General features: G+C 44.5%; 1 protein-coding gene across 2 annotated transcripts in view; it reads right to left on the minus strand.

The window, feature by feature from the left end:
* The window catches only part of JARID2 (jumonji and AT-rich interaction domain containing 2), a 202,740-nt gene that overhangs the window by 118,367 nt on the left and 60,252 nt on the right, over positions 1 to 24,121 (minus strand). The window lies entirely within an intron of this gene.

Raw genomic sequence — 24,121 nt, forward strand, 5'->3', positions numbered from 1 at the left:
AAGCCTTTAGCATTCAAATAAATTAAGTCAGCAAATTGATACAAAGGCATAAGTGAAATCAGGTGCATCTTGGAAAAAAAAAAAAAAAAAACATATATCACTTTTTCACAAGCCTTATTATTATTGTCTCGGGGTCTTTAAAGTCATTATTTGAGCATTTCTGTTCTTGAATTTCCCACAGGCCAAGCAAAAAAAAATGAACATTTCCAGAGAGGATTTGTTTGGGGAAGCACACAACAGCACACGGTCACACTGCACAGGAAAACTGCAACACTCACACCAGGAGGGATGAGGGTTTACACCATCCTGCGTGAGAAGAAGCGATCAAATCAACACAAACAACTTAAAAAGAAAGCTTAGGTTAGTTTTTCCTTTACTCCCCCCAGTAAGATAATGGCATTCAGACGCTGAACTGTGATCAAAACCATTTTTTCCCCCAGCTGAATGACAAATGACTTGGTAAAGAAAAAAAAGAAAAAGAAAAAGAAAAAGAAAAGAAAAAAAGATGCCAAAACAATGACTGCAGCAAAGCAGTTAGCATTTTGGCAGTGCAATTCGCCTTTCACACTACAGACCAGCTACTATGCCCTGAACAACGCTGAGCTGAGCTCAGAGAGCTTCAGCATGCGGGGACCTCCAAGCCAAGGAAGCAAACTTTGTATCTGAACATCCACAGCAAAGGAGAAAAAAGAATCTCCAGGTGAGCATTTCAGAAGGCCTAGGACTTACAGCTGTTTTGTCAGCAGTGGTTTTTACAAACAACTTTGCTTTACAATTTTGCTGCCAACACAAGTTTAAACCTCACCAGAACAAATGATACAGATGGCCATAGCTTGGCTGATTTTAATAGAAATCACCCAAGAAACAACATTTATATTCCTATAGACCAGAACATACCGTAAGTACAACAGGAAGGGAAATCATCCTGGCAAGGCCTGGCTGGGCTTCACGCGTTTCTGTTTTTACAACAGATCATGAGGTAACTAATTGAATCCCTAAGGAAACTGCTCTGTTAGGAAATACTCACGAGCTTCCATGGCATTTATTTGTCCACATTACAGACACAAGCCTCAGGACGTCTCTCACTCCCTTAGCTGTATTTGTGGAAATTCTTTATACAGAAGGCAGTAAACATGAGGACAAGGACACACTCTGTCCATTAATGAGGCTGATGTGAGGTACACAGAGCCCTACATGAGGCAGCACATCCCTCACCGCTTGTTTTTATGTACTTTAAGCCAGGCGTACAAAGTATGTATGGGTACGTAATTCTCAACTCCAGCTAATGTATGCTGTACTGGAAGACACGTTGCCTTTTTCAGTCTTTTTCAGGCCAAGGCTCATGAAACACCAGGCCCACCCCAAAACAAGAAGGTCATCACCACCCAGCCTCTCCTCTATCTCTCTGGAAGCATTCCCCAAAGACCTGGAAGTCGCAACAAAACAACCATTAGCTCCTGACTCCCCTAACCCTTCATTCCTGCTCAAAATACAGCAGCAAAAAGAACAAAAATGCACTGAGCAATGAATCCAGCTTAAGTGCCCTTCATAATGCCAAAGCTTGCTGCAAAGACCACGTGGTGGTGGTGTGTGTTAGTTCAATGGCAGCAGGGTGAGATCTGCTGACAGAACTTGGAAGATCTCCAGGCACTCGCTGCCAGGTGGCAGCAGGGATGAGCAACCTTCACAGGGCACAGCCAGGTCTGTCCCTGGGATGCACTGGTTGCAACTGCTGCTCTGTAGGTAAGGAGAAGATCATCGCACAGAAAAGGCCTTATAGTCCGAAGGCTTGAGGTCACCTCCCCTCCACAAACAACGTGTGAAAGGACAGCATTCAGCCCTGTTTTCGGAGGGACAATGCTACTGAGACATCCTTGTTGTGCCAGCTAAAGGCCTCAGCCCTGCTGCAGGAGTGCCACGGCATCACAAGGGAAGGAGCAAGACCCAGGAGACAGCAAAAAGGCCTCTTCTGGCAACCCCTGAAGTGACACAGCAACATTTGACAGCGCTCCCAATGAGTGGAGCACACATCAGGCAAAACCATATCGGCCTCATGACCACATCTGTACCAGCAGCAGACTCAACAGAACTGCTTACAGAGGAGGCCCTCCACATCAGAGCCCACTTGTGCCAAGGCTGCAATCACCATCGCTTTGTTGTGGGCTTTCCTCATTCCCATCTCCCGCCTTGCATAAAAGGCCTCAAGCCCTCCAACACCGTGTTATCCAAGGTCAGCAAAATAAGAGGCTAAACTGGTGCCAGTGCCCACATTCATGTGGCTCCATATGTAGGAGCAATAAAAATCTTTCACAATCATCGACTGCATCTCCCCTCTAGCGTGCAGCACAAAAGCAGCCACAAGCCGGAGAGCAGCTGACTCGGCGCCCAGCTGGGCTCTTGCAGGGAAGCAGCTCTGGCTCCCGACACTTTTAACCATAATTACATGGGTCAGAACATCCCTTCCTTGCCATGCCACCGAGGGAGAGCTGCGCCATGCCTCACTCCCACATTCAGCTGGAGAGTCACCTCACCGCAGCAACACGGTTTGTACACACCCAGAGCTGCTCAGAAATACCCTCCAGTGAAAGCCTTGAGCAATTCAATCTGTGTAGTTTCTCAAAAACAAAATAAAATCAAACAAAAAAGAGAAAACCACCAGTCCCCAAAGAGACTGACTTGATCGCTGCCTTTAAACATTTCCACGGGGAGCAGAAATTTGATAATAGATGGCTCTTGAGGTTGGCAGAGAGGAGTACAGTAACGTCCAACAGCTGGAACTCGAATTCAGAAAAATTTAAGTTGGAATTAGAGAACAATTTCCTCAACTGTGCAAGTAATTAGCCATTGAAACGACTTATGGGGAACTAATGGATTGTCCGTTATTGACTTAGACCCAAAAACGCACTGAATAACATCTTAAACAGTGTGTTCATCACTGCAAGCTCAGAGCCTTTGCAGCGTGGAAGGTCAGCCTAAATTGTTTCTGCCTCCCAGTCTGGTAGCAAGATTAGCTCATGGACTTGGTATAAAAAATAATAGAAGAAAAAAAGCAGGGAGTGAAGAAAGCAACCCCAGGGCAGAATTAAAAAAAAAAAAAACAAAAACCTAACTCCATCATTTCCTTGAAACCGGTAAAAAATCAGTCATGCCACCTTCTCTGTTATGCTAGTTCAGGGAAACAGCATGTCATACATTTATATCTGAATTTCATCTTCCAGGCCAGCCAAGTCAGAGGTCAGCAAGTTCGGTGCCAGGGGATGGACATGAGCACAGCCTCCATGCACCTACATGGTACAACTGTGCAGGGGGCTCCACGTCACAGAGAGTGGGAAGTCCTCCCTACCCAGCCTGGCTGGCAGCTTGCCTCCAGTTCCACAGCTTCAGGGGTAGTGCATACAGAGCATCAGCTCCACACACTCCTCACTTGGGAAGAAATCTACGTGTGGTTTTACTACACACAATCTAAATATGTATAATGTTTTATACGTAATACTTATATACTAGTATATAGGTGTGCTACAATGCATGTATGTGTATTAATATATATAACACACGCATAAATATAACTGGGTAAAAAAAAATATGCAATACACATTGATGTACACATACACACAAATATATATACAGACATATATCTGTGTCTATATTCATAATGAAATCGAACCACCACCCACATCTCCCACCCTTGCACAGCTGTACAGCTTGTTCACATGGCCTTCCTATTTCCGACATGAAATCCCCCCCAGAGCAGGCAGAAGCAGGAGGCAGGCCTTGTGCTGCACTACTCAGTGGCGAGCATCCCAAGTGCATGCAGACTCATGACTCGAGTTTCTCCGTTCATTCATCGCCAGATATCACATTCCTCAGCCTGGCCCAGCCTTGCCTTAAGCAAACAGGAGTCACAGTTCACAGGGTAAAAGTATGGCTGGAACAAGGGAGAATGCAGGCAGCACTCAAAGCTATTTGTTTTACTTTATGTAAATACTTTAACAGCAGTGACGGCTTTATTTGAAAAGTCGGGACTTTGTAAGGTACAAAGATACTTATGAGTATGTGCGCTGTGACTCAGAGCGGCTGGCGTATTTCCAGCTCCCTCTTTGGGTCTTTCCCAAGCACGCATCTCCTGACCCCATTCCTCTTGCCAGCCTGCAGAAAGCAAAATAACAAAACACAACCCCCTCTTTTTCTTTTTTCTTTTTTCTTTCCAGCATTGTAGCCAATGCTCAGTCAAAATCACTGTGGCACCCAGTGGCCTAAATGAATATGCCTTCATGGTTCAACAGCCCCCTGAGAGTTTTTCCTGCAGATGTAAGACGGTCATTTTGAAGCAGTGGGAAAAATAAACCACAAGCTTCTACCCTTTCCTCAAGGATATTTCTGAGGGAAAACTATTTCAAAGGGTTGGTTTCTTTTTTTTTTCCCCCTGTGTTTAGTTAGCAACGAAACGAGAATCTGTCTCCTGCATGAAAAACAGACAACACATTTTCAGGGATCATATAAATTACTTTTCAGTTGAAGGACAAAAATGGAAATGTTTGTTTACTAAATTCAAGACCTGCAACAGATTTTGCCTTTTGGCTGTGTATTATCAATGGAAAACAGCTAGACTAGACCTGTTTTTCTCTACAAGAATGCCAGACCTAAGAGAAATAAGTGGAAAACCTCGATATGACTCCCAAGACTGAAAGAGATGGCCCATGCAGTCCCAGGCAAGTTACCATCACTGAGAGCAATTAGCATGCCTATTCATTTATAGAGCCCACTTCCTCTACGCACACACGGCATAGGGTGAACCTCCTGAGAAAGTGCAAAGTCTTACTACTCATGCAGCACGCAGACTTCCCCTGTTGTGCTGGCACAGGTCTCTCTGCTGTCATAAGGTGCCATCAGCCTTTTGATCATCCTGAACATGCTGCTCCCATTCGACTGGCAGAAGAAATCCCCAGCTGTGGCTCAGTGGTGCCAGCTCCCTCCCCATGCAAACTGCAAGGACCAGACAGCAGAAACTTCCCAGTTGAAACTCCCAAGCTTTCAGGACAACAATTTGAAATCGGATTCTAATTTATTCAAATGAAGCTGAATAAATAACAATTTTCTACTCCTTCTGGCAGCTATCATGCAGCTTCGACTTCTTAAAGCCAACGACAGCACCTTGCAAACTGGATATCCCCATACATATCCTGAGCAGCATCCACGCAGCCTTCTGCTTACTATCAAGGTCCTTCCACTCCCCCTTCCTCTCCGAATAAAGTTCACACCTACTTAATATTTAACCTTTTAATCAAGTTTAACTATCCAGAGAGGATGTAGCAGTTTCTCGTTTCAAACAAACTGCTTATATTCAGTGAGAAAAAAATAAAACCTCATGAATGGCTTAAGTTGATGAAGATTGATACAGCTTGGAGACTTTATAGCACAGTGACTCATGCCTTCTGGAAAATGTAATCTGTTCTGTCTACTTTAGGAAAATAGGTCATGTTTTAAAAATGTGCTAGCTAACATGAGGAAAGGGGAAATTTTCTTTATTAATGGTTCTGTTAGAGTATTAAGTGCATCCGATAATTATAGCGACTTTTCTTCCTAGTACTTCCAAACAACTTCCCCAAAAAACTCATACTACGTTATAACTCCTGACTACCAGAACTGATGTTAATATGGCAAAGAAACAACGAAGGAAAACAGAAGCTTCTCATCTTCCAACCTCCACACTCCTTCTGCAGCTTTCAGCCCCTGCAGTCTCTGTTGGTTAGCGTAAATTTGCAGCTCCTGCCGCACTGGGATCCCACTTCCTCCTTTTAGATCAAGAGCAGCATGGAAGAGAAACGCTCTGTTTTTTGGGTCACTAAAGGCCTAGGGCATTTTTGAGCCCAGTGAGCTTCAACCTGCTCGTGCAAGAGCACATGAGGGTAGAAAACATGCAGCCAGTATTTTCAATCCAAACACAACCCACTAGTGGTTTAACACAGCCTCCCAGAACACAAAAAATAGCTCCCAACTTTATCTTAGGATTAAAAATAGAACACTTAGATGTAGTGGGTTGGTGTACTAATTGATTCTTCCACATAAACTCAGAGACCTCAGCTATGTGTCTGCATCTGTAGCAACCTACTACTCAATTTGAAACTAGTGAAAGCTTACAAGACATCAACTGCTTCCCTTGTTGATTTGCCAAGATAAACACTTAAAAGAAAAGAAAAAAAAGAAAGAGAGAGAGAGAGAGAGAGAAAGAAAGAAAGAAAGAAAGAAAGAAAGAAAGAAAGAAAGAAAGAAAGAAAGAAAGAAAGAAAGAAAGAAAGAAAGAAAGAAAGAAAGAAAGAAAGAAAGAAAGAAAGAAAGAGAAGAAAGAAAGAAAGAAAGAAAGAAAGAAAGAAAGAAAGAAAGAAAGAAAGAAAGAAAGAAAGAAAGAAAGAAAGAAAGAAAGAAAGAAAGAAAGAAAGAAAGAAAGAAAGAAAGAAAGAAAGAAAGAAAGAAAGAAAGAAAGAAAGAAAGAAAGAAAGAAAGAAAGAAAGAAAAAGAAAGAAAGAAAGAAAAAGAAAGAAAAAGAAAACACTGTGTCCAAACAAACTGGGAGTAAGGCCAGGTTGAAAGTTGCCTGATTTATCATCTCAGAGCAGAACTTCACCTCGAATCATCTCTTACTGGCAGCAGCACCGGGAAGCTGCTCAGTCATCTGGCACCCTGAGAGCGGGCATTTCGAGCTCTGCTGAGAGCTGGCAGCATGCACAAGCAAGTTGTGAAAGGTGGCAGAGCACTGGATGGGAGGTCAGATGGTACCAGGTATCACCTATATGTGGGCAGCAGACTGTCTTCAGCATAAGCAAAGTCACCCTATCCTCAAACAGGGTGCAATGCCAAGGCCAGCTCTTATGTGGCAATTTGACCAGCTTGAGTGTGGGAAGAATCAAAACCTCATCCCAAAGACAAGAAAAATGATTGCTTTCAGTGAAAAGAGCTCCTTCTCTGCTAACTACATGGCCACGCAGGAGCTACTTCTGGTGTACAAGGGAAAGCACGATGGCTCCCTTCAGCAGCAATCCCTGCTGTACAGTTGTAGATCTAAACGACCTGACCGCCTTCACATGAACCGTGGCTGCCTTCTCCCATGGTGCTGAAGTGGAGACCAGTTATTTCTGCTAGGGGAGTGAAAGAATACATGAAGGGTATTTCTGTTAGAGAGACACAGCTTCCTGAAAACGCCATGAAATAATGCATACTTCTCTTTGATCACAGACTAAGAAAAAAACTGCAGCTGCAATTGGATTAGAAACTTCTGCCAAAAAAAAAAAAAAAAAAAAAAAAAAAAAGAAAAAGAAAAAGAAAACCCCAATTTACTGCATAACACAACTCTGACAGCCTGGGTTTCTGCCTACCAATCCAGCCTTTAGAAAAATCTGCTGGGCAGCAGCCAAGTCAACTCTTGGAGCCCTGGCATGTCAGATATCTCAGACAGTAGTGAAGGCAGCCACATGCATGGCAGTGTCCACAGCTCCATACTTCTATGGTTAAGTGGTACAGCTGAACAACAGAGGGTACAAGCCATTAAACACAAAGGTAGAAGGCTCCTGCAGCTGTTGGTCTGGCAATTCTGATCATGATGCAAAAGACCAAGAACCACAGCAGCATTTTCTTTTTAAGGATCCGGTATTAACTTGAACGTAGCAGCAGCTTATTAGGAAGAGAGAATGAAAGAAGTAAGGAATGGGAGGGAGCTCTAAAAAAAACCTTCATGTCTTTAGCTAAAATATATATATATAATAATAGGTATATATATCTTTTCACATTCCAAATAACCTATCTCCAATTCTAATTAAAACTCTCCACCAAGCACACTTCAGATACACGTATAAAACCCAGTATGCACAAAGAGTGTTCGGCAGCTCGAGATAATTAAATTCAAATATATTCTAATTAATTTCATTTTGATTCAGTTCATATTTTTATAAGGTGTTTGAGTTCCAGTTTGCAACCATATCAATGCAGTCCAATAAGAAATGATGTTTTGCCATTTAAACATTTGGTAATAAGACCTACGGATATGAACTTTAATACGGCTAATCCAATCTTGCCGCATACTACTAATTATCTTAAGACCTTTTCCTGTCCTCAAACAGAAAGGCTGATCCTTGACTTGAAAAACACTCACCACTGCTGAAAGCCAGAATAGTGTTGAGGTAGTACAAAAGAGAGGAAGCCAACTGTTAAGTTAAAAATTTGCTTTCATTATTTCTACAAGAATTTTGAAGTTAAAGAGATCTAATTTTTGGCATCTCACAGCACCTGAAAGGTCAGAAGGAATACTGACAGAGACAAGCGTGCTGAATTATTGCTGGGAAATCTTAGGATATTGAGGCCTGACCTGCACAACTCAATCAATTTTACACAACTGGACGGAGAAAAAATCAGTTATATCGACGGAGGCTCCTGGGACAGACAGGCAGGTACTGGGCTAAGAGCAAGACATGTTGATTTTCCTTGATGTACTACTCAAAACTGAGATTTTTATCAAGAACCTTTCGCCCTTGTTTACAGTCCCAACTGGCAGAATATCCTTTAAAGCTGGGAGACGTAAGCTAAACCTGCACTCTTCATTCGGAAGCCAATTAAAGAAGACATGAGGACACTAGATACAAGCTCTGTGTATTTTCAGGTCAGTTCAGTTACACCAGCAATCTTCTGCACAAAGATAAGCAATATAATAGAAGATAACCTGCCCTCTCAAGTTTTCCCAAGCTCATCCTTCAGTACTACGTGCATTTGACTTCCAAAATACCCCTCAGCAAACAAATGATAGTGTTTTAGGAGCGCTGCAAAGCAAATAATAAAAAATAAGCCTTTGCTCCATGAGGCAATCACTCAGTAACAAGGCAGATGAATGCAGACGAGTAGCTTCCTAGAAGGACTGCATAACATTTTTCTGAATAATCAGTGCCAAAGGAGGGTAAAGGACATTACCTGGAACTGAACTTGCAGCTGATCGCTTGGGGCACTGAAGCCAAAGAACTTCAATCAGATTTAGGCTCAAGTACACCGCTGCGCTGTGTGCAGATTTCAGTGCTCTGGCTACAGTGCGCAACAAGAAGAGCAGACAGCTCCTGGTAACTGTAAGATTTGTGAGGCCATACAATGTGTCCCCTGAACAGCTACAATAAGATTATGAGCGGCTGGGAGGCTTTTTGGGGAGAAAGAAGAGAAATAAGAAAATACTTCCTGATTGCATGGAATGGTTTTCTAAACACACAGGTGTTTCATAACAACAGGATCTACGTTGCACTGATAAGGAACAACATAACCAAATTGTGACCTTTCCACGATCTCCTCCCCTTATTATTTAACCAACTTGCAGAACTTCCTATTCTAGACCTGCATGAGAACTTACACCACGATGACATGGTCGTGCCCCTGTTGCCACGAGCAGCTCATGGTGCAGAACAAGTCCTCAGCTCTGTGAGTCACAGAATCATAGAGCTCCACGATCACCTCATCCAACTTAATCCAACCATCAGCCCATCCCCATCGTGCCCACTAACCCATGTCCCTCAGTGCCACACATCTACAGCACCTCCTGAACACCACAGTGACTCTACCGCCTCCCTGGGCAACCCGTTCTATTTGTTTTGCCTTCAGTTCCCTCATCCTTCCTCCCCAGCCGATCAATGGCAACATTCAAACTTTACAGAAGATATTAGAAGCACATCAAAGACATCCATTAAGCTTTTAAGTGCACTAATTGACATTTTAGCACTTACAAATCCATCTGTGTGTTCTATCACTCAATTTAAGAGACTCGCTTCCACGCCTGTTCAGAGTTCTCTGTATTTCTAGCGGGGAGAGGGGGATTTTCAAAGCTGTTTTTTTTTCGCAGAGACAATTTTAGAGAATTCAAATTACAAATATAATGCACTTCAAAAAGTAACACGTTTCACAAATTTAAGAGCTTTCCCATAAAAGCTGTAAATGGCATCACAGCTATAACTCACAGGCTTCTAAGCTCCAATGAATTCTGCAGCTGTTACGGCACGTCGAAGCCAAATCATTGTTACCTTCACACCACCACAACTGCAAAACCCAGCTATGATATTACAAACTGCGTAGTGCTACATGAGAAAGGGGAGGGGGGAAGAAAAAAGAACCCACTAGTGATTTTGCAGCTTCTGTTTTTCCTCCTTTGCGAAGCTAGCACAAAGCAGAAGTTAAACCATGAACGGTGGCTCTGGCTTTTTCCTATGGTGGGCCTCCCACAGCAAGATCCAGGTAAATTTCAGAGCAACCCCTGGCATGCTGTGAAGTCAGAGCTGCACTCAGGTACTTGGATTTACAGCATAAAACCAGCCTAGTGGCGGCCAAGATTAGCTTCTGATCGCAGAAGACTGTCTCAGTGACAGCAGGTCTGGACCCTTCCTCTATTACTGTCACATACCAACATGTTCACCTTCTGTTCTGTTAGAGAAATCCTCATTCAGTCCCAATATTTAAGGCAATGAGAAAGATCGAATTAAATTCTCAGGGTTTTGAGCCATTCAGTTCATTGCTGGATCTATTTTAGGGTCTCAGGCTGCCAGCCACCCCCACAGAATCTGCGCGCTAAACAAGGCTTTTGACAGGCTTGTTTATGCCTTCTGCGGCAAGCAAAGGCAAAACATTACCAAGCTAAGAACCGAGAGACAAATACAGCACTGAGCACAGCAGAAACCTCAAAGAGCTAGCCAGAAGCAAACCTGCTGCTCCCCAAACACAGCAACACAAGAGAAGAGGACAGCTCCAACAGGAAGGTGTTCTTGCTGTATGCATGCAGAAAGCATCAGGGGCTTGAGGGGGGGCGAGAGGGCATGAACAACACAATACTTCTGCGGGATCAACAGAAATGCAATGCAATGCATTGCAATGCAATGCAATGGTATGTTGGGACCACAGCAGCTACAACAAACAGGGCAGCAGCCTCCAGCCCATACCTCTCCTTACAGGAGACAAAATCCCTATGCTCAACTTGCTGTAAGGTTGGAGTCTGTGGGTTCTGCTTGGTGACAAACAGTGTAGGGCTTCACTCGTTCTTCAGCAAAGCCAGTGCACCAGGAAAGTGCCGAAGATGCACGTTAAAATTACACCCAGAAGAAATTCAGTGGTATGCCTTTGCTACTGTGTTCCTTTAAACCTTTCACCTCTTAAACTGTGAGTTCAATGTCAGATTATAAACATCATAAAAGCTCGTAAAATCCAATCATAAAACTGCCAGCTCATTTCAAGATTCTTTGCTCTCAGCCCTGCAGAAACATCATGAGCAGCACGAGAATTGCATCAGTTCTCTGCAGGTCCCAGCACCTCACTGCTTGCATCAGCTCAGGTCACTGCAATCGTCCTGTTAGTGTCAATGGGACACAAGCAGGTGTTGCAGCCTTAACACTGCAACCCTGTACAAGTTAGCTTTTTGTGTGTCTAAGCCATGCTGAGCAGTCATCTCCACCAGCAGCTGCTGAGGAAATCACCTGGTATTGCCCTTTCCTCCTGAAAACCCCAGCTTTTTGCGTTATCAGCAAACCTGGCAGCCACAAGAACCTCCTGCAATTTCAGCAGCAACAAACACCACATCAGGACTTTGGGGTGTCTCCATGCGTGCCCCTCCTACTCATGCAGCATCCACCTCCAGCTTCCCCCGGGGTCTAGCACAGCAGTTGCCCACAGAGCAGAAAGAAGCCCAGGATGACAGTGTGGGGCCGTGTCCCTTTGTTAGCATCAGGTGCTGGCTCTTTGCATTAGCCTGCAATAGGGAAAAAGGCAGCATTTCGTTCTTTGGGTTGGGTTTCCTGCAGACACAGTCACATCATTTCACCACCCTCTAGGGAGAAGTCTGTGGACTGGATGAAAGCATCTGCTGGCTTTTCAGTGGAAAAACATGGTTTAGTGAAATGAAATTTTCTCTGGGGCTGCAGGCAGAGCAGAGCTTATCAGTACCGGGAACTGGCTAACTCACACTTCTTGCAGTGCAGAGCAATGCCACAGTAAAATGCCCATTCTTAAGGCAGACCGTAACCGAGCCTGTGATTTGTAGGACAGGCAATAGGCAATACCCACCCCACCCATGGTGTGCTCAGTCTGATCCTCATTCTTCCAACACACACCACCACCACCCTGGTTTTCAGCTCTGGTGTGCACTCGCAGAAAGGCAGAACTACTGCAGGGTTGTCAGAAGAGCCCCCAAAAGCCCAACCAGACGCAGGCTAAGAGAGCAGTAGTACATTTTAAGCGCTGGATCAACTCTTACAGTCACTCTTGGCAAATGAGATGGCAGCACAGAATCACCAAGGCAAATTGCTGTTTATTTTCACCATTTATTTTCTACTGTTTTGTGTGCTCCCTCGCGAGTAACTCTGGAGGTAAATGCTGACTGCTCTGCTCCCAGCAAAGCAGAAGTGATGAACCCAGCAGCTCGGTGTGCTGCGATGCCTCATGAAATCTCCCTGACAGAACCAGTGACGGTTCCACTCCCTGCTGTGGGCAGGCACTAACTCGGTAGCAGCTCAATTTTGCTGCTGGATGCTCCGGGCACGTGACTGCATGCAGTCATGTCACAGGAATGCAACAGCCACTGACAGCAGCAGCACTGACAGGAGGAGGGATGAAGCCAAGTATGCCTCGGAGAGCGCATCATGCTGCATCCTAATTTAAAGGGAAAAAAAGAGGAAGAGCTGTGACTTGCGGAAATGCCTCTGCCTTGCAAGGTGCCCTGCTCCTCCCTGTGCCCCGCTGCTGCATACAGATGTAGCCGCAATGGTACGGCTTAATCAGTCAGTGTTTTCACAACACATATTTCAAATATTAAGCACTTATTGAAGACTTAGAAGTTACTGTGTAAATATTTGTATTATATTATTCTGCAAGCGCTTCCTCACCAACTGTGGAATTTTAAATCTATCTAGTCTGATAAAGCTTTATTTACATATCACACTGCTCTCGATACTCAACAAAGTGAACTGCCTAAATTTACACCAACTCCATTCCAGCAGCTTATGTCACGAAAAGAGCAATCCGTCAATTTCCATCTTTGGTACATGACTGAATGAAACCACAGGCACAGGGCCCGTTCGGGGCTGGTGCTATAAGAAAGGCACAAGGCATACATCCCAGTGCCTAGCAGTGGTCCTTGCTATGAGGGTGTGGGAGCAGCACTGCGAGGGCTGGATGGGAAGGCAGGGCTTCACACACCCGATGGATGTGAAGGCAAGCAGAGCACATTGCTTGATTATCACCTCCCATTATTTTACAAGAGGAACTCCAGGAGAAGCTGGTGATGCACAGACAAGCAGCTAACGCCTGGGAAAACATGACCAAGATGTAACCACTAGCAAACGCAGAGCACCATTATTAGTGCCAAACAAAATGTCTTGTGGAGGAGGGGAGTAGCCCATCAAATGCAGGCAGGTTTTCGCTACTTAGAAAAAAAGGCAGCAAATTGGAAATGCGCTGTGCCACTTGCTGCGCTAACCCCTTTTCCAGCCTCCTCTCCTCCCAAAAAGCAAAACAGAGACCATAGGGCTGCAAGTAACAGATGAAACCAAGTTGATCACCACATCAGCTCTGAAAAATCTGTGTGTCTCAAGCACCCGCTGCACTGAAGGAAACCCCGTAGTGCTGTAATCTGTTTACTCACCAGATCCAACTCGCAGATTTATTCTTTATTTTCCATACTGGATGAATATTTACTCTCCGATGAATTTACTTAGACTTGCACAATCATATGTTGAAAAGAGAAAGAAAGAAGAAAAAAACGGAGCTGAAGTTGCACGCTACCTTTCGACAGTTCTGCCAGCTGGAAATGCGCCATCAATTGTCTGTTCAGTACGTGATAGGAAAGCAGAGGAGCCTGCTTAATAGAAATTCACTCAATTTCACCACGTTTACTCCAGGTTTAAGAAAACAGCCACCAAGAAGATAGATCCTAAATATTGTTTCCTTTGACCAATACTGTCCTGTTGTACTTCGTAACAAGCATCCAGCTTCGTGCCACGTTTATGACAGTCTTAACTTAAAACTGGGAAAACAAAGAATGAATGGAAATATTAGCCTGAGTTTTCCTTCATTTCAAAATCTGGATAGTGTTTTACCATGAACAAGAAGCACGGTAGCATGGCCAAGTACTCCAAACATGTTACCAGTACGTTATGCACTGAAGAGAAGGCAAACTTCTGCTCTGGAGAAATAAATCCCACTTTTGAGGAAAGTCAAAGACGCACCTAAACAAACAGCAGAAAGCAGCAGTTTCCATCAGCCGACTTATTCAAGGAAAGGCAAATTCCCTAAGAGGCACTTTCTCCCACCTTTCACTACGTGCACAAGAACAGACACACAGCGAAGTGCCTGCCGCGACGCTGTGATGTCTCAAGCTGCAGGCAGCCGAGCTGAAGCTCACAGACTGGCTACAGGGGCCAATTTCCTTGCCCGAGCCCAGCACGGATAAACAAACAAGCAGCACGTCGTTCAGAGACAGCTGCCGTAGATTTTTCTCCTTCCCACTCAAGAAACGTTACTAATACAACAATTACTTAACCATATAAATTTGAGGTTAATAAAAAGACCGTGCTTTGAGTGACAACATCTACTCTGCCATCGCAGGAGTAACTCTTTATTCTCTATAAATAAATGTTATTATCCAGGAATTGAACTCTGAGTGGTGAACCAGTAGCTTGCTTTCTTAGATGCTTCAATACATTAAGTGCTTCACATTATGGGCAGATCAACTGCCCATTCACTGAGAAAGGTTACCAAAGCAATGCCATAATCTTATTTAGCTCCCCCAGTGTTTAACTTCTACAGCTGATCCAGGAGAGCAGGCAAAGAGAAAAAAAATGTAAGGATAAAGCCGGGATGTTCATGTGTGACGTGGGAAAACATTTCCTTCCTACCCCAGCAGTCCTTTTGCTCCAGCTCTTCAGCTGACTCATCAAAAAGGTACAGTGCTAGAAGCACCGAGAAACAGATAGGATACATTTTGGAATGCAGATGGAAGAACAAAAATGAAAAAATAGAGAATGTAAATCTGAAGATTGTGAATGATGCAGTGTGATGTACGGCAAGTTCCGCTGGCTAACAGCTCGGCCCCATGACCAAAAATACACACCTGGATCAAGGCACTGAAGAGGAAAAAGTGCAAAAAACACCGACTTTGAAAGCAGTCGTTCCCTTTGCTCCCGTCTTCTCCATCTCTGTCCTCTAATTCTTGCCATGAATAACGATCCCCGCAACAAAGCCTGCTGTGACAAACAAACCCCTGGCTCCTGTTGCAGAACTGGTTTCTGAACTGGAGAGAGCTGCCATCCGCAAAATGGAGAAGGGCAGGGAGGAAAAGAGAGCTCAAAATTCAGCTCCAAAAGGAGTGAGAAGGTAAGGATATGAGGTCTAATTACGAGCAAAAGTACTGATGCAAATAAGAGCGTATTTTGCCTGAGACAGGCGAGAAATACGAAAGACATTCGAAGAAGATGTCAGAGGGGAAGAGAACACATCTGAGAGTGAGAAAAGCCTGACCGGTGCCTTTACTTGAAGCGATACACCAACTTGGGAAGTAGTTTTTCCCTCCTAATCATATCAGCTGTTACTGCCCTCCGTGCACCCTTAGAGGGACCCTGTCAAGGGAGGTGGAAAGGGAGAGCAGGGACAGGTGAAAGGGAGCAGAGCACTGGGAAACCCACTAAGGATCTCAGCCCAATAAATGAAGAATTCACAAACGTCAAAGTATTTAATACTACAGAGTTTAACAAAAGCACACGTACAGCAAGCCACTGCTGAACACCCTGTGAATTTTCACTCACAAATTGTTTATATGGACTATCTGGAAGCTAATGTGCTTGCCTGCCTCTGCTAAAATCATCCCTTGATTTTGCTTTGCAGGTATATAAAACATACTTGGTCCGGTACAGGCAGGCAACGGCAGAGCAGAATCTATGACACGGATGACACCACAATCAAGTTTCACAATAAATCCTATTTTGTATTTAAAAAACGGTCATTAAGATCCTGCACATGTTATTAGCCAGGATCAGGTGATGCTCACTGAGGGACCCGGAGCTGCAAATGAGGGTACAGAAAAAGCACAGCAACAGCCCAGGCAGTTGGAAGAGTTTATGACAGTTACCAGCATGGCCAGACACCCACTACCATCACTGGGGAAGGCCACAGAGGGACAGACAGGCACTTTCAGACACTAATCACCCAGAGAAAGGGACTCCCATATGATCCCCAGGGACAGATGCTGGTGGGCCGCAGCTGCAGGGCTGGTCTGGGCTGGACAGCAGGAGGCAATGCACTGTCCTGCTGGAGCGGTCGGCAAAGACCTCTCCAGGCACAGATGACCCTGCCTGCAAAGACATCAGAGCTGCCAGGCAGGAACGAGTCTGGGAAGGAGGAGACAAAATGGCTTCACTTGCTTTTTGCTTTGTTTTCTCCCCTCCACTGCCTTATCTCTCCTGCTACATGTCGCTGAAAATAAAACCATTACGGAAGTTTGAAAGCGAAATCAATTAGTAAATGGAACAAGTCTCTCTCCATTTTAGCCAAGCATCTCGCAGGGCCCAGCTGCTGCATCTTAGCAATAAAAGCGGGGCTATTTGTTTAATTACTCATTTATCAGAATCGGGCTCGCTGCTGCTCTGAAACAGGCGCGTGTTTCCCTTCCACTCGCTGGAGAAAGGCAGGGCAATGCTCTCGTAGCTGTGTCCGTGCCTGCTGTGCCAAGCAACACCCAAATAAAAGATTTATCTTGCACACCGTGGTCATAAACATAAATTGGACTTAATTAAAACAAGTTGCTCTGCGAGCAGCTGAATTAATGAGACCCAACCGCCCGTGGCCCTGTGCCTGCCCCAGCAGCTCGGGACTGACCCATCTGTACCCGCCCTGAGCCCAGCTCTGAGCCCAGCACTCCTCAGGCCACCCACTCCCCTAAGTTCAGCCCCTCCACCTGCAGGAATTCAATGCATGACAATGGGGAAAGGATCAGCTTGTCCAGCATCCTGCTCCTACAGCACATACATGCTGCCCACCTCAAAACATCCTGCAACTGTCCACCTTTGCGGACTAATGCAGAGATGAGAATTATATTAATTTTTTCCAGAAGAATTACCTTGTTCTTAGGTGTTTCTCTAAGTACAACTTCCAGCTGATTTTACCCCTGGGCTCAGGTGGTTCAGCCTCCTTTTCCTTCTCAATGTGAAGGGAAAACAAAACTTTTCAAATGTTATAGGCGAGTTTACAAGCAAGGTGGTCAAATCTTACAAGTATTCAAGAACAGGTGCTCCTTTTCTTATGCTCCCCGCAAACTGGTATTTCCTTCCTTGACTTCATCGACAAAGGAAGTAAATGTCTGGGGCATCCCAGCACATCTAAGAGGGCACAGGGTTAGGTCTGGGGTTAACACATCTTTTGCACATCACTCTTCATCAAATAGAAGCTGGGGAAGGATGCTACCAAACCCATGAGGACTGAAGGCTTTCAGCTTAATGTTTTTTGTCATGCCCAACACTGACTTGTTTCTTTTCTGTTTCCATGTCAGAAAGAAAACCATTTTGAATGAGTTTTATGTTTTCCTCAATAAACAACGGGGAGAAAAACACCACAACAATGACAGCAAATTTTAAACATAGCATCATTCTGAGGTCGAATAAACAGGGCTACTATAGATGGAAGCTCAGCCATTTATGTTAATATCTAAACGAAGCTGAAAATTAAATCAAAGCACCAAAGTGTCCATCAGGCAGAGTTCATAAATAACATGCAGAAGAGAACATGCGTCCTTTCTTAAGGCAGCCACCGTCATGGTCAAGTTTCTTCTTGCTTATTTCTGTTAAAGACTTCAGCACTGTTCTGCTAAGACCGTCTCTGGAAGGGACTACCAAAGAAAGTCAGCTAAGGCACCACCACACTGTGTGTGCACAGCATGCACGCAAAAGCACAGCACAAGAAAATATGAAAGAGATGTCAAAAATAGCTGGTTTTGAAGAGGAAATGAGGACACTGATCAAGGCAGTAGAGAAGACACTACTAGCTAATTTAAGGTCTCCTCTTGCCCCCAGTTCCTAACTGTTTACTTCATCTGCTCCCAAACAAAAACTGCTTTTAAAATCAAAAGTAAAGAAGGAAAGAAAGAAATTCAGAAGCTGATTTCACACTGCTATTCCTGAAGGAGGTCAGAAAAGCTCATAGCAAATCTCTCTCTCGTTCCATGCTGGAAACGAACTTGTCTTCTAGGAGAACACAGAACATCAATCTAGGCTAACCTGAGGACCAAGCCTTACATTCAAGCACAGCCAAGGAGCTGGAGCTCCGGGGCTGACAGCCGAGTTAATTTCTCTTTCAGATGCAGATCCAGCTCCCTCCAAACGCAGCTGCATGGAATAAGTGTTCTGTTGCTCACAGCGAGCAGCTATAAACTTGTTTCTCATACTTCTAGCTGAACGAATCTTTGAGAGAGATCTTCCAAGTATGTTTGCATAATTTCGTGAAGGTTTTTATTAATTCAAGTGAAAGCAGCATTAAGGGCTGTGATGGCAACGGGCCTCAGCCTCAGCTCTCAAACCAGTACCTAATCTGAGCATCCCCCAGGGCTCATGCTCTAGCTGCTCGCCCAGGCTGAAAGCCACGCTGCTGCATGTTCATGCATTTTACTTTCTTCCATCTATTTACACCTCTGATGCTAGGTTAAAGCCAGAGCAGGTGAGGCCTATTCATGTTGAAATCACACCTTCTTTTTATGACACAGAAACACGGCATTACAAACGCAATCAAGCCAGGAAACGCAGTTACAACAGCCCAGTATCTCGTATAAACAGGACTGTAAATCAGGCCCTGCAATCAACACTGCACTCAGAAAAAGGCTTTCAAGATCCCACCCTACTTGACTGCAATGGTGCTGCATGCTGATGGGAGAGCCTGCAGCTCCAGCACAAGCACAGATGAAAACCAGATGGGCTGCAGAGCTGCTCAGAGCAGGCCAAAACACACACAGTGGGAGCTGGAGCTGCATGAGCGGTGAGAAAAATTAGAGAGGGTACGCACACGGCTGATGGAAGTTCCTGCCCCCATCAGCAGTAACTCAAAGACTTCTGACTGTGGCAACAATATGGTTAGAAACAAAGGAGGAGCTGGCCAAGTTAAGAACAAATGCAAGGATTTTGCACTGCGGTTTTTTAGTATCTTGCTGCTGAGCCATCGCTGGCAGTGCTTGAGCAGATCCACAGATGAAAACAGAAGGCCATGTACGTGGTTCAATGAATTCTGTGTCATTACACTTTAACGCGTCTGCAAATCCTTATACATGGTATAAAAAAGCCCACAGATACGCCAACTACCACACGCACGCGATAATCACCTTAACAGCTGGAGGGGAAAAAAAAAGGAGGTTTTTAGGCCTGTTAAAATTAGAAGGCACATACATCCAAAGGGACGCATGGTGTAAAATCGCAGACTTTTTGGAAGCTAAAGGTAGAAGACTGGGACATTTTAATCAGCCGACAATTTCACTTAAAAGCATATAAACTGCTCCCACGACGTTAAGGGAAGTGAGCAACACAGGTATGCTTAAGTATTTCAGCAGAAAATCAGCTGGAGGGAAGCAGGTTAAGTTAAGAAGTTATACTCCTCTGAAAATACACTTACTACTCCCTGGTAACACAGCTGAGTTCGGGAAAAAAAATTGCAGTGGTGAATTAAGAGAATACCAGGCACATTCTATCTGCCTCTTTCCTGCCCTAGCAACAAAGCTGGGCAGGAAACAGCCTGCTATCAGCACTGCTGCATTCGGGAAGATACTTCAGCTCACTGATTCATCAGGCAGGGGTGCACAGATGGAGACGCACACACGCACATACGAATGCAGGTGCATCTAGGAGGTTCCATCACATTGTACCCTCGTTACTCTGAAGCATGCTCAAAGCAGGCCCTCGTGCAGCTTTACATGTTTGCATCCCAATGCAGCATTTCCTTTAGCTCTGCAAGGGAAGTGAGCAGGGGAAAGAAGAGCTCAGTTGAGACAAAGCTGTTAATGCTTTTTTGCCTACTTTATCATGAGAACTTTGCTATGCACCATTACAGCCATGGGAAACCCTGCACACTTTGGTACTTTGACAAACCTCTAGGAGCTGAAAACACAAAAGGATGCACGAGATTAAAACCAGAGGTGGAAGCTGAAAATCGCTTTTTGAGTCACTTGCATTTTTTTCTTTGTTTAGCTGACAGAACTGCAGTATGCAGGCAAAGGGGGGGGGAGGGGAGGGGGGGGGGAAGAGAAAAACTCTTGGCATTTTTTTCACAGGCTTAATTTCCCTTTACGGTATCCTTCCTTTCCTTCAGCTGCTCCACAGGAGTTAACCTTCAGTCTGCAAGCCAAAGCCTATAAACGTTGTCCAAAACTACACTTCTAAAGGTGACGGTGCCAGAATCCAGCTCTATTTCTATGACAACTTCACTTTTCTTACCAGTTTAAAGCTTAGCCTTTACATCAAGCTATTCGCTGGAAACAGAAAAATATTTCCAAAGAGGATACATTTCATCGTGAAGCCTTTCTTCACCCATCCACTAAATTAGGTAATTTATTGCGAGGCATTAAGCAAAAAAGCACAGTTAGCTACATGGAAAAAGGAAAGGCATCTGGAATCGGTCCTGTCCATCTAGAAATATTCAGAACTTTCCCCCAGGCTTTAGTACCTCCAGCCACTCCTTTATTAAAAAGAGGCCAAATCAATCCTTAAGCTTCTTTACCTCCTACCACCCATTTTGTGCAGTGGCAGAAAGGTCCCCAGGAACTCCCGTTCCAAACATTTCTGACTGCAACTCAGTGGGGCCGGTGACTGATGCACGGAGGCATCAGAAGCCCCAGCAGGTAGGCTGGAAGGTAAGGGCACTGCTATTTGTGCCTGAAAGTCAGAAGATAATGTTTAACTGTTCGCTGAGACAGACCACAACAAGAAGTGGGGAAAATCCCTCTAAACACTGTATTTCCTCTGAAAAGATTGGCCCATTTCTTTACACACTTTCATAGCTTATCCTTGATGCAGAAAACACCGAAAGAAGATCGCTGCTGCTTAAGACCACAAGGACTTTCAATTTACTGTTTTTTTAGCTTTCTACAAAAACTTGGCTCCAAAACTGACATCACTGGACCTATCCATGACACGCCTGCTTGACATAATTCTTCCATTCCCAGTGAGATAAACTATTTAGATGACTACTTCTCACTCAACCTGAAAGTAGTGGTATGTGTCTTTAAGTCCCCAAAGTCTTCCACCACAAATAATGAAGCTAAACCTTTCCATTCAGCTCTCTTCTCTCACTACAGCTGCTTTCCTATCGTTCCAGACGTACTTTCAGAGTTGCAACATGACGCTCCGGTCTGGAAGAACTTTTATGTATTTATTTTTTAACAGAGGAGTTGGGTGGGCTTTTCATCCCAGCAGAAGTAAAAGTATCAGGCTAGAATGACTCTTTACATCTTTCTTCCAAAACACTAGCTCTGGACGAAACACTGACAGCTGAATAGCTCTTTGTGTTTTACAAGTTTCCAAGACAGAAGCCTCTTCCTGAAGGAGGACAACAGGCTGCAGAACTTTGTCACGTAGTTCCTACAGGCACCACAAACCTAAACCTGTTGCTAAAACATACTTCTAGTAAATAAAGGCGAGAAGGTACTGCAGCTGATCAAAAAGTCAGGAGAAGTTTGAAAAACAGTCATCATTTCTAGCAGGTTTCAGAGGCTATGGGCCATTTAGCATGTAGGTTGACACAAACGTTTCAAGAATCTGCCTTAAAGAATACAGAACATAATGGCAGCAATTTACACTTTGGAGTTTAAAAAAAAAAGAAAGAAAAAAGAAGGCATGCATGTTACACAGAGGGAAAACACAAAGAAGGAATTACTTCAATAGCTATGAAAATCCCTTGGGAAAAGAGTATTTCAGTTTGGAAGTGTTTCTTCCTATTTCTTTCCCCTTCTGGAAAGAATTATTATTATTTTTTCTTTTAACAAATATACACATATAATACACACGTTATGAACTGCATCTAAAATTGTTCAGTCCAATTACTACATTAAAGAAACCACACTCATTTCCAAGGGCACCAGGAAAGAAAGACAGACCCGGCTGTCACAAACCAGAAACCCTGCCAGATACACAGGATGGCCCAACATCGCAGAACAAAGAAAACTCGCGCAGATGAGCAACATGTGGCAAACCTTTAATCAGCCATTTTTCTGCGCGTGCTCACAGCAGCAAAGGCCAGCACCGCGAACGTCAATATTTCAACCAGCGGAACAAAACCAGCCCTGACAGTGCGGGGACATCTCGCAGAGGCAGCACGCTGCAGCACTGAAGGAAAAACACCTTTGGAAGATGGAAAGCATAATCTGCCATACGATCATCTCGCAACTGACGATTTCAGGCCTCACGATAAAAACAAGTTACATGATACTATTCGGTGCCGTTACGATTGAAACAAAATGACTGCAAGGAGCCATCCGAGCATCAAAGCCAGATGCAAAACAAAAGGAACAGTACATCTAGATGACGTTTACCAGGGCGCAGGAGGAGGCCTGGACTGGCAGCAGCGTGGAGCTGGCTGCCCTTCTCCCCAGGCAGGCCGCAGGTGACACCCCCTTCCCCAAGGCCTCACCATCCCTCAGCTGTCCTGTGAGGGGACAGGATCTGTGCAGCAAATTCTGCTGCTTTCCCAGAGCCCACAGCAAAATGCTGGGGTTAGGGAGGGAGGGAGGGAGAGAGAGAGGGAGGAGGGAGGAGGGGGAACCAACACTCTGTAGATTAAAAAAATCGGCGTGAGGGAGGGAGGTATCTGTAGCCAGCTACGAGTCAAACTGGCCCTAATGGTGGAGAGCAGCATTTCCTACAGCTGCTGCTAGAACTTCTATCGTACTTTCTAAAATACTCCTACAGGCTTTGTTCAGTTCTTGCCCATCAGATCTCCGCAGCTCCTAGCCCCGATCTGAGATGACAGGCTGCTCTAACCCACGCGGAACATCAGCGCTGCGACAGAAGTCTGAAAGGAGCCGCCAAGATGAACAACATAAATTGTTTCTTGGGCTGTGGCTTTGTTCTCTCTTTACCTCTGATCTGGCAAATTAAATTCCGTTTAACCTAAGAGTCGATATAGTTACTGATTTGCACGTACTTATTGCAGACACGCATGGGCTGTCTGAGAGGGCACGTTTTTCAGAGAGCTCTGATAAAGATTAAGGTAATTTTGCTGCGACATTCATAAACAAATCTTAAATATGTATACACAGAAAAGCACATTCCACCGTCATAACCTTAGTATTAGGTGCTAGTCTGTGTATTTAAGCATTAAATAAACCTGTGTTTTCAGCATCAGCATTTCTCTCCTCTTTTCCTCTGCATGCTCTCAGCCATACCACGTTTCCCGGTGAGAGCTTTTGCTACCCATCAGCAGCTCCGAGCACAAGATCACAGAGGCACCACACCCGTTTTAGATGCACAGGGTTTGCGTTTGGTTGGTTCTTATTTAACGCACCCCGATTTTAAAAGGATTTCTGCACCTTGAGTTTTTATTTGCACGTTTTAGCAAACTGTGTGGCGGTGGGTGAATGCGGATCCATAAAAAGCCTTGGGTGTTCCTGCACAGAAGGCAGTCAGCTCCCAGTTTAATCATTCACCATGAGAATAACATTCCTTTTAACCTTCTTGAAGGTTGCCTTTCAGCTTAACTTAATGCCTCCTTCCTCCGTCTGTATGTCCCTGCCACTTTTTAAAGGATGTTGTCTAAAGTCTTGCTGGAACAGCAACCGAGCCAGGCCAGCCTATGGCACAGCAAGGTTAAATAAAGCAGCAAACAGCTGACCTTTCTTCCATGCTGCTTAGTATTTTGCACACTTGTGTCACTCCACTTCCACGAGCGTAAGAGGCTTATGCATTCCTTCCTTAAAGCTAGGTGGTCACGTTCCATAAGCATTTTACCTTTTCATCTCAACCTCCTCAATGCCACCCTCCAACCAGCCCTCTATTCATTTCATTCATTTCCGGCCAGCTTTTTTATTCCATCACTATTCCGAGATCATCAAAACCGAACAGTTTTAAACATGACATCAGGCCGCTGAATTACCTAATAACAA

The sequence above is a fragment of the Excalfactoria chinensis genome, chromosome 2, assembly GCF_039878825.1.
Source record: "Excalfactoria chinensis isolate bCotChi1 chromosome 2, bCotChi1.hap2, whole genome shotgun sequence".
Classification (NCBI taxonomy): Eukaryota; Metazoa; Chordata; class Aves; order Galliformes; family Phasianidae; genus Excalfactoria; species Excalfactoria chinensis.